Genomic DNA, 11,637 nt, shown 5'->3' on the forward strand with positions numbered 1-11,637 from the left:
TGGAGTAGGAATTGAAATCTTTGATCAATGAATCTAGTAAATGACCGATTCAGAATCTTCTTCCCTTAATCCCGTTGAATGGAGTTCTCACCACAGCAATATCACAAGATCGTGGAGTGAAAAACTCTCATCAAACTCTATAGTGTAAGTTTAAGGAAAGAGAAGAAATTAAGAGGTGGGAGTACAAAGAGAGTACAAAGAAGAAATGAAGGATTCAATCTATGGAACGCTCACCGCACCATGTTGAAACTGCTCTGTTCTGCGTCCATGATTGAATCAATTGTTGATTAGAAGAAGAAGGGGATTGTAGAAGGTGAGAGAGACAGTTCGAGAGAGAGAGAAAATTGGGAGCAAAAAAGTGCCTTCGGTATTTTTCATTTTCTTTTCTTAACTCTTACAAATCTTGCTGTCACATATATATACATACATGTAAGTGAGAATAACTAATTTTACTAACCTGACTATGACAAACTAATTTCTATAATTAACAAGCTAATTATCCAACTAACAAGAGTTGAATGTATAAATTGACTAAAATTGCTCACTACATATGTTATATCAGGTCTTGTGATAGTTAAATATTGTAAAGAGCCAATCACTGTTCTAAAAATCTTTGGATCGTCAAACTTTTTTGAGTCTGTAGAGAGAAATTGAAGAGAAGATATCATTAGAGTGAACATGGAACTGGATGCTGCCATCCCCAATTTTGTCAATAAATCATTGATATATTTGGTTTGGGATAGATGCAGTTGTCCTGAATTGTTCGTTGAACCTCAATACCCAAAAAGTAATTTAAAGTGCTAAGTCCTTTTAAGAAAACATGCTGTCCAGTGAAGAAATTAGAGTTTATACTTTAGTAGCATTGTTTTGTGTAACGATTATATCATTTGACATAGCACCAAAGGTACATAACAGAACCACAATCTTACCTAACAAATAAAGATGTATCAAATTTTGTGTTCAAAAACCAAAATAATGAAGTGTAGAGCTTAATTTGGTAAACTATTGTCTAAGGGCCTGTTTTAATCTATAAATAGATTTATGCAATTTACAAACATAATTGGAAGGAATTTGTTCAAACCCAACAGGTTGTTGCATATATAAGACCTAATTTAAATCCCCATTCAAAAAAGTATTATTGAAATCAAATTGCCTCAAGACCCAGTTTTTAGATAAAGCTATACTCAAGACTAACCGAATTGTAGCTGGCCTAATCACAGGACTAAAAACTTGTTCAAAGTCAAAGCCTTCCTCTTGATAAAAGCTTTGAGCAACAAATCGTACTTTGTACTTTTGTATAGTTCCATCCAGTTATTTCTTAATAGTGAAGACCCATTTATTGCCTATAATTTTGGCATTATATGGTGGTGGCACTACAGTCCAGGTATTAGCTTTCATAAGAGCTTGATATTCATCTCTCATAGCCCTATGCCAGTGAGAAAGAGTAATAGCTAATTTAGCTGATTTTGGTGGTTGTTGGGTGTAATCAGGGGATGCAACAACAGAATTTAAAACATTGGGAGTATGGGTTTGAGCCTTAGATTTAGTAACCATAAAATGTCTATTAGTATTGAGTGTTGAATGTTTAATAGAAGGTCAATGAGCTATAGTGACATGAGTATCTAAGTGAGGGAGTTAAATTTTTATGCCTGAAATAGGGATAGAAGTGGAGTTAAGGGGTAAATCAGAACTCAGGGTGGTATTAAGAGGCTCATGGGCAAGATTATCCAAACGATCAGTATTAAAAGAGAGAGTAGCACTAGCTGATTGAGAAGTGTTATTCTCAATAGGAACATGAGTAGCTATAAGTTATGGCGGGTGAACAAAGGAGCAAAATCATGACTATTTATGGGCTGAGCTAACTTCTTAACAGAAAAATTATTAGTGAATAATTCAGAATATGGGAAATGTGTTTCATCAAAATGAACGCTTCGAGAAACATAAATTTTGCTACTGGATGAAAGAGACCTATAACCCTTAAAATCTAGGGAGTATCCAAGAAAAACACATTTTTTGATACCTGTTTTCAAGTTTATGTCTATTGTAAGATCTTAACCAAGGACAGCATGCATAACCAAATACTCTCAACATACTATAATCAGGAATTTATGAAAATAAAAATTCATAGGGAGATTTATTAGATAGAACCTAGGATGGAAGTCTATTAATCAAGTAAGTTGCTTGTGACAGCCTCATCCTAGTACAGTAGTGGCATTGACGTAGTAATACCTGTAATACTTGTAATGAATACCTTCTTTCGCTAAAAAATCATTAAAAACATGAGATGTATATTCGGTTCCATTATCAATTTGAAATTGTTTTATTGTACAACCTTGTCAGATTTTCTATATAAGCTTTATATTGTTTGAATGCTTGAAAAACTTGTGATTTATTGAGCAATAAGTATGTACAAACATAGCGAGAGTATGCATCGATAAAATGTAACGTAATAATGAAAACCAAGATGAGATATTAAGGAAGTTGGACCCCAAACATCTAAAAACACTAATTGCAAAGGAGATATATACATAGTTATTGGTTTAGAAAATGTAGTTTTATGCATTTTGGCATGAGCACAATTTTCACACACAGAATTATGAGTTACAGTATTATTCATACGTTTATCACAAGAATTACACTGATTCAATATTAACTGAACTGTTTTGTATGCTGAGTGGCCTAATCTTTTATGCCACAAACCATAAGAAAAATATTGAACGGCGCCAGAAACTCTGTACGCACGTCTTAATAAATCATTTTTCATTCACAACTTCGATACAACTAACCAGCAAGTGCACTGGGTCGTCCAAGTAATAAACCTTACGTGAGTAAGGGTCGATCCCACGGAGATTGTTGGTATGAAGCAAGCTATGGTCACCTTGTAAATCTCAGTCAGGCGGATATAAAATAGTTATGGAGTTTTCGAACATAAATAATAAATAGATAGAAAATAAGGATAGAAACACTTATGTATATCATTGGTGAGAATTTCAGATAAGTGTATAGAGATGCTTTCGTTCCTCTGAACCTCTGCTTTCCTGCTGTCTTCATCCAATCAGTCTTACTCCTTTCCATGGCTGGCTTTATGTAAGAACATCACCGTTGTCAATGGCTACTTTTAATCCTCTCTGGAAAATGGCCCGATGCGCTGTCACTGCATGACTAATCGTCTGGAGGCATCACCCTTGCCAATGACTGCATCCTATCCTCTTGTGAAAATGGTCCAAATGCTCTGTCACAGCACGGCTAATCATCTGAGGTTCTCGATCATACTGGAATAGGATTCACCCTCCTTTTGCGTCTGTCACTACGCCCAGCACTCGCGAGTTTGAAGTTTGTCACAGTCATTCAATCCCAGAGTCCTACTCGGAATACCACAGACAAGGTTTAGACTTTTCGGACTCTCATGAATGCTGCCATCAATCTAGCTTATACCACGAAGATTCTGATTAAGAGATCCAAGAGATACTCATTCAATCTAAGGTGGAATGGAAGTGGTTGTCAGGCACGCGTTCGTGGGGGAATGATGATGATTGTCACGTTCATCACATTCAGGTTGAAGTGCGAATGAATATCTTAGAAGCAGAATAAGTTGAGTTGAATAGAAAAATAGTAGTACTTTGCATTAATTCATGAGGAATAGCAGAGCTCCACACCTTAATCTATGGAGTGTAGAAACTCTACCGTTAAAAATACATAAGTGAAAGGTTCAGGCATGGCCGAATGGCCAGCCCCCATGATCTAAGAACCAGACGTCCCAAGATGTCTAATACAATAGTAAAAAGTCCTATTTATACTAAACTAGTTACTAGGGTTTACAGAAGTAAGTAATTGATGCATAAATCCACTTCCGTGGCCCACTTGGTGTGTGCTTGGGATGAGCTTGAATGTTACACGTGTAGAGGTCAATCTTGGAGTTGAACGCCAGTTTGTAACGTATTTCTGGCGTTCAACTCTGGCTTGTGACGTGTTTCTGGCGTTTAACTCCAGACAGCAGCGTAGAACTGGCGTTCAACGCCCTTTTACGTCATCTAAACTCGGCCAAAGTATGGATTATTATATATTTCTGGAAAGCTCTGGATGTCGACTTTCCAACGCAATTAGAGGCGCGCCATTTTGAGTTCTGTAGCTCCAGAAAATCTACTTTGAGTGCAGGGAGATCAGAATCCAACAGCATCAGCAGTCCTTCTTCAACCTCTGAATCTGATTTTTGCTCAAGTCCCTCAATTTCAGCCAGAAAATACCTGAAATCACAGAAAAACACACAAACTCATAGTAAAGTCCAGAAATGTGAATTTAACATAAAAACTAATGAAAACATCCCTAAAAGTAACCATATTCTACTAAAAACATACTAAAAACAATGCCAAAAAGCGTATAAATTATCCACTCATCACAATACCAAACTTAAATTGTTGCTTGTCCCCAAGCAACTGAAAATAAAATAGGATAAAAAGAAGAGAATATACTATAAATTCCAAACTATCAATGAAACATAGCTCCAATTAAATGAGCGGGACTTGTAGCTTTTTGCCTCTTGAATAGTTTTGGCATCTCACTTTATCCATTGAAGTTCAGAATGATTGGCATCTATAGGAACTCAGAGTTCAGATAGTGTTATTGATTCTCCTAGTTCAGTATGATGATTCTTGAACACAGCTATTTTATGAGTCTTGGCCGTGGCCCTAAGCACTTTGTTTTCCAGTATTACCACCGGATACATAAATGCCACAGACACATAATTGGGTGAACCTTTTTAGATTGTGACTCAACTTTGCTAAAGTCCCCAATTAGAGGTGTCCAGGGTTCTTAAGCACACTCTTCTTTTGCTTTGGACCTTGACTTTAACCGCTCAGTCTCAAGTTTTCACTTGACACCTTCACGCCACAAGCACATGGTTAGGGACAGCTTGGTTTAGCCGCTTAGGCCAGGATTTTATTCCTTTAGGCCCTCCTATCCACTGATGCTCAAAGCCTTGGGATCCTTTTTATTTACCCTTGCCTTTTGGTTTTAAGGGTTATTGGCTTTTTGCTCTTGCCTTTTGGTTTTAAGAGCTTTGGCTTTTTCTGCTTGCTTTTTCTTTTTCTTTCTATTTTTTTTTCTGCAAGCTTTGTTCTTTGCTGCTTTTTCTTGCTTCAAGAATCATTTTTATGATTTTTCAGATTATCAAATAACATGTCTCCTTATCATCATTCTTTCAAGAGCCAACATATTTAACATTCTTAAACAACAACTTCAAAAGACATATGCACTGTTCAAGCATTCATTCAGAAAACAAGATGCATTGTCACCACATCAATATAATTAAACTAAGTTCAAGGATAAATTTGAAACTCATGTACTTCTTGTTCTTTTGAATTAAAACAGTTTTCATTTAAGAGAAGTGATGGATTCATAGGACATTCATAACTTTAAGACAAAGTTACTAAATACTAATGATCATGTAATGAAGACACAAACATAGATAAGCACTTAACATAGAGAAAACGAAAAATAGAGAATAAGAACAAGGAATGAGTCCACCTTAGTGATGGTGGCGTTTCCTTCTTGAGGAACCAATGATGTCCTTGAGCTCTTCTATGTCTCTTCCTTGTCTTTGTTGCTCCTCCCTCATTGCTTTTTGATCTTCTCTTATTTCATGAAGGATGATGGAGTGCTCTTGATGTTCCACCCTTAATTGTCCCATGTTGGAACTTAATTCTCCTAGGGAGGTGTTGATTTGCTCCCAATAGTTTTGTGGAGGAAGATGCATTTGAGGCATCTCCGGGATCTCATGGTGATGAGCTTCATGCGTCTCTTGAGCTCCATGAATGGGCTCTCTTGTTTGCTCCATCCTTTTCTTAGTGATGGGCTTGTGAAATGAATCTTTCCATCTCCCATGGCTCAGAGGTGGAAGCACTTACCTTCCCTTTCCTCTTTCTTGAGGTTTCTCTGGCCTTAGGTGCCATTAATGGTAATGGAAAAACAAAAAAATTATGCTTTTACCACACCAAACTTAGAATATTGCTCGCCCTCGAGCAAGAAAAGAAAGAATAGATGAAGAAGAAGAAGAAAATATGGAAGAGAGGATTGTGTTGTGTGAAAATGAGGAAGAATGGAGGGCTATATATACAGGGAAGGGGGGGTAAGGTTCGGCCATAAGGGTGGGTTTTGGGTGGGAAATTGATTTTGAATTTTGAAGGTAGGTGGGGTTTATGAGGTAGTTTATGGATGTGAGTGGTGAAGTGGTGATAGGGGAGAAAGATTGAGGTGATTGGTGAAGAGTTTTGGGGAAGAGTGTTTATGGGATTGTGTGAAAGAAGGGTGAGAAAAAGTGAGTGGAGGTAGGTGGGGATCCTGTGGGGTCCACAGATCCTGAGGTGTTCAAGGATTTACAACCTTGCACCAAATTAGGCATGCAAAATGCCCTTGCACACAACTCTGGGCGTTCAGTGCCAGATTGGTGCTTGTTCTGGGCGTTGAACGCCCATTTGTTGCCCATTTCTGGTGTTGAACGCCAGAACCATGCTTGTTCTGGGCGTTCAGCGCCAGCTCTTCTCCAGGGTACAATTCTGGCGTTCAAACGCCCAGATGCTGCCCATTTTGGGTGTTCAGCGCCAGAACCATGCTCTGTTCTGGCGTTGAACGCCAGCCAGATGCTTCTTACTGGCGTTTAAATGCCAGTAAGGTCTTCCTCCAAGGTGTGATTTTTCTTATGCTGTTTTTGATTCCATTTTCAATTTTTATATTTATTTTGTGACTCCACATGATCATGAACCTAATAAAACATGAAAGAACAAGAAAAATAGAATTAGATAAATAGAAATTGGGTTGCCTTCCAACAATCGCTTCTTTAATGTCAATAGCTTGACAGTGGGCTCTCATGGAGCCTCACAGATGTTCAGAGCATTGTTGAGACTCCCCAACACCAAACTTAGAGTTTGGATATTGGAGTTCAACACCAAACTTAGAGTTTGGTTGTGGCCTCCCAACACCAAACTTAGAGTTTGACTGTGGGGGCTCTGGTTGACTCTGTTTTGAGAGAAGCTTGCTGAGCCTCTTTTCCATGTTTACAGAAGGATGTCCTTGAGTTTTAAACTCAAGGGAGTCCTCATTCAATTGAAGGACTAGTTCACCTCTGTCAACATCAATCACAGCTCTTGCTGTGGCTAGGAAGGGTCTTCCCAGGATGATGGATTCATCATCATTCTTCCCAGTATCGAGGACTATGAAATCAGCAGGGATGTAAAGGCCTTCAACCTTTACTAACACGTCCTCTACTTGTCCATAAGCCTGTTTTCTTGAATTGTCTGCCATCTCTAATGAGATTTTAGCATCTTGCACCCCATAGATTCCCAGTTTCTCTATTACAGAGAGGGGCATGAGGTTTATCCCTGAACCAAGGTCACACAGAGCCTTTTCAAAGATCATGGTGCCTATGGTACAAGGTATTAGGAACTTTCCAGGATCCTGTTTCTTCTGAGGCAATGTCAGTTGATCCAGATCACTTAGTTCATTAGTGAACAAGGGAGGTTCATCTTCCCAAGTCTCAACACCAAATAATTTGGTATTCAGCTTCATGATTGCACCAAGGTACTTGGTAACTTGCTCTTCAGTAACATCCTCATACTCTTCAGAAGAGGAATACTCATCACAGCTCATGAATGGCATAAGGATGTTCAATGGAATCTCTATGGTCTCTAGATGAGTCTCAGATTCCTTTGGTTCCTCAGAGGGAAGCTCCTTATTGATCACTGGACGTCCCAGGAGGTCTTCCTCGCTGGGATTTACGTCCTCCCCTTCCTCTCCAGGTTCGGCCGTGTTGACTATGTCAATGGCCTTGCACTCTCCTTTTGGATTTTCTTCTGTATTGCTTGGGAGAGTACTAGGAGGGATTTCAGTGATCCTTTTACTCAGCTGGCCCACTTGTGCCTCCAAATTTCTAATGGAGGACCTTGTTTCATTCATGAAACTTACAGTGGCCTTAGATAGATCAGAGACTAAGTTTGCTAAATTAGAGGTATTTTGTTCAGAGTTCTCTGTCTGTTGCTGAGTAGATGATGGAAAAGGCTTGCCATTGCTAAACCTGTATCTTCCACCATTATTAAAGCCTTGTTGAGGCTTTGGTTGATCCTTCCATGAGAGATTTGGGTGATTTCTCCATGAGGGGTTATAGGTGTTTCCATAAGGTTCACCCATGTAATTCACCTCTGCTATTGCAGGGTTTTCAGGATCATAAGCTTCTTCTTCAGAAGATGCCTCTTGAGTACTGTTGGATGTAGCTTGCATTCCATTCAGACTCTGAGAAATCATATTGACTTGCTGAGTTAATATTTTATTCTGAGCCAATATGGCATTCAGAGTATCAATTTCAAGAACTCCCTTCTTCATAGGCGTCCCATTGCTCACAGGATTCCTCTCAGAAGTGTACATGAACTGGTTATTAGCAACCATGTCAATGAGTTCTTGAGCTTCTGTAGGCATTTTCTTTAGGTGAATGGATCTACCTGCAGAAGTATCCAATGACATTTTAGCCAATTCAGATAGACCATCATAGAATATATCCAGGATGGTCCATTCTGAAAGCATGTCAGAAGGACACTTTTTGGTCAGTTCTTTGTATCTCTCCCAAGCTTCATAGAGGGATTCACCTTCTTTCTGTCTGAAGGTCTGAACATCCACTCTAAGCTTACTCAGCTTTTGAAGAGGAAAGAACTTGGCTAAGAAAGCCTTGACCAGCTTATCCCAAGAGTTCAGGCTTTCCTTAGGTTGAGAGTCCAACCATATTCTAGCTCTGTCTCTCACAGCAAAAGGGAAAAGTATGAGCCTGTAGACTTTAGGATCTACTCCATTAGTCTTAACAGTATCACATATCTGCAAGAATTCAGTTAAGAACTGAAAAGGATCTTCAGATGGAAGTCCATGAAACTTGCAGTTCTGATGCATCAGAGAAACTAATTGAGGTTTCAGCTCAAAATTGTTTGCTCCAATGGCAGGAATGGAGATGCTTCTTCCATGTAAATTGGAATTAGGTGCAGTAAAGTCACCAAGCATCCTCCTTGCATTATTATTATTTTCGGCTGCCATCTCCTCTTCTTGTTCAAAAATTTCTGAAAGGTGCTTGCTGGATTGTTGTAATTTAGCTTCTCTTAGTTTCCTCTTCAGAGTCCTTTCAGGTTCTGGATCTGCTTCAACAAGAATGTTCTTGTCCTTGCTCCTGCTCATATGAAAAAGAGGGACAGAAAAATAATAATAATAATAGGGGTCCTTTTTACCACAGTATAGAGGTTCCCCTGTGTGAGTAGAAGAAAAGAAGGAGATGAGAGAGAAAGAGAATTTTCGAAAATAATTTTTGAAAAAGAGTTAGTGATTTTCGAAAATTGTTTTTGAAAAAGGTTAGTAATTTTCGAAAATTAAAATAAAAAATTAAAATAATTAGTTAATTAAAAAGAAATTTTGAAAAAGAGGGAAGATATTTTTGAAAATTAGAGAGAAAGAGTTAGTTAGGTAGTTTTGAAAAAGATAAGAAACAAACAAAAAGTTAGTTAGTTAGTTGAAACAAATTTGAAAATCAATTTTGAAAAGATAAGAAGATAAGAAGTTAGAAAGGATATTTTAAAATCAAATTTTGAAAAAAATAAGATAAAGAGATATTTTTGAAAAGATATGATTGAAATTAGTTTTGAAAAAGATTTGATTTTTAAAATCACAATTAATGACTTGATTCACAAGAAATCATAAGATATGATTCTAGAACTTAAACTTTGAATCTTTCTTAACAAGCAAGTAACAAACTTGAAATTTTTGAATCAAAACATTAATTGATGATGTTATTTTCGAAAATTAGGAGATAAAGATAAGAAAAAGATTTTTGAAAAAGATTTTTAAAATTTTCGAAAATAACTAAGAAAAATAAAAAAGATTTGATTTTTGAAAAAGATTTTGAAAAAGATAAGATTTTTAAATTGAAAATTTGATTTGACTCATAAAAATAACTAGATTTTAAAAATTTTTGAAAAAGTCAAATCTAATTTTCGAATTTATGAGAAGAAAAAGGAGAAGATATTTTTTGATTTTTTTGAATTTTTTATGATGAAAGAGAAAAACATGAAAATGATGCAATGCATGAAAATTTTTAGATCAAAATAATGAATGCATGCAAGAATGCTATGAATGTCAAGATGAACACCAAGAACACTTCGAATGTCAAGATGAACATCAAGAACTTATTTTTGAAAATTTTTAATGCAAAGAAAACATGCAAGACACCAAACTTAGAAATCTTTCATGTTTAGACTCTATGGATGCAAAAATGCACATGTAAAACAAGAAAAGATGCAAAACAAGAAAACATCAAGATCAAACAAGAAGACTTACCAAGAAAAACTTGAAGATCATGAAGAACACTATGAATGCATGAATTTTCGAAAAATGCAAGATGAACATGCAATTGACACCAAACTTAAAATTTTGGCCCAAGACTCAAACAATAAACACAAATTATTTTTGATTTTTTATGATTTTCTTTTTTTTCTTTTTTTTTATTTTTTTTTTATTTTTTGGATTTTTGTATATTTTTTTCGAAAAAACATATAGGAAAAAGAAAATAAGGATTTCAAAATTTTTTAATATGAATTCCAGGAATCTTGTATTCTTAGTCTAAAGCTCCAATCCGAGGGTTAGGCATGGCTTAATAGCCAGCCAAGCTTTAGAAGATATAAACAATTCCCTGACATGTGGAGGCCTCAGTCTAAAAGAATTTAGACATGGCTTTACAGCCAGCCAGGCTTCAACATGCTTCATGAAACACTAGAATTCATTCTTAAAAATTCTGAAGAAAAATATTTTTTTGAAAACATTTATTTTAAAAAAAATTTTTTTTCGAAAGCAAAGGAGAAATTTTTGAAAGGTTTTTGAAAAATTTTTGAAAATAAAACAAAAAGAAAATTACCTAATCTGAGCAACAACATGAACCGTTAGTTGTCCAAACTCGAACAATCCCCGGCAACGGCGCCAAAAACTTGGTGCACGAAATTGTGATCTCAGGTAACGGCGCCAGAAACTCTGTACGCACGTTTTAATAAATCGTTTTTCATTCACAACTTCGATACAACTAACCAGCAAGTGCACTGGGTCGTCCAAGTAATAAACCTTACGTGAGTAAGGGTCGATCCCACGGAGATTGTTGGTATGAAGCAAGCTATGGTCACCTTGTAAATCTCAGTCAGGCGGATATAAAATAGTTATGGAGTTTTCGAACATAAATAATAAATAGATAGAAAATAAGGATAGAAACACTTATGTATATCATTGGTGAGAATTTCAGATAAGTGTATAGAGATGCTTTCGTTCCTCTGAACCTCTGCTTTCCTGCTGTCTTCATCCAATCAGTCTTACTCCTTTCCATGGCTGGCTTTATGTAAGAACATCACCGTTGTCAATGGCTACTTTTAATCCTCTCTGGAAAATGGTCCGATGCACTGTCACTGTATGGCTAATCGTCTGGAGGCATCACCCTTGCCAATGGCTGCATCCTATCCTCTTGTGAAAATGATCCAAATACTCTGTCACAGCACGGCTAATCATCTGAGGTTCTCGATCATACTGGAATAGGATTCACCCTCCTTTTGCGTCTGTCACTACGCCCAGCACTCGCGA

The 11,637-nt window shown here is 36.9% G+C and overlaps 1 non-coding gene across 1 annotated transcript; it reads left to right on the forward strand.

Annotated features, from left to right (window-relative positions):
* The first annotated feature begins 8,562 nt into the window (after window positions 1-8,562).
* LOC112780171 (small nucleolar RNA R71) lies at window positions 8,563-8,670 on the forward strand. The gene has a single exon (XR_003191025.1). It is a non-coding gene; the product is annotated as a small nucleolar RNA R71 (small nucleolar RNA).
* Window positions 8,671-11,637: the final 2,967 nt, after the last annotated feature.

This window comes from Arachis hypogaea, chromosome 19 (genome assembly GCF_003086295.3).
Source record: "Arachis hypogaea cultivar Tifrunner chromosome 19, arahy.Tifrunner.gnm2.J5K5, whole genome shotgun sequence".
NCBI classification, from domain to species: domain Eukaryota; kingdom Viridiplantae; phylum Streptophyta; class Magnoliopsida; order Fabales; family Fabaceae; genus Arachis; species Arachis hypogaea.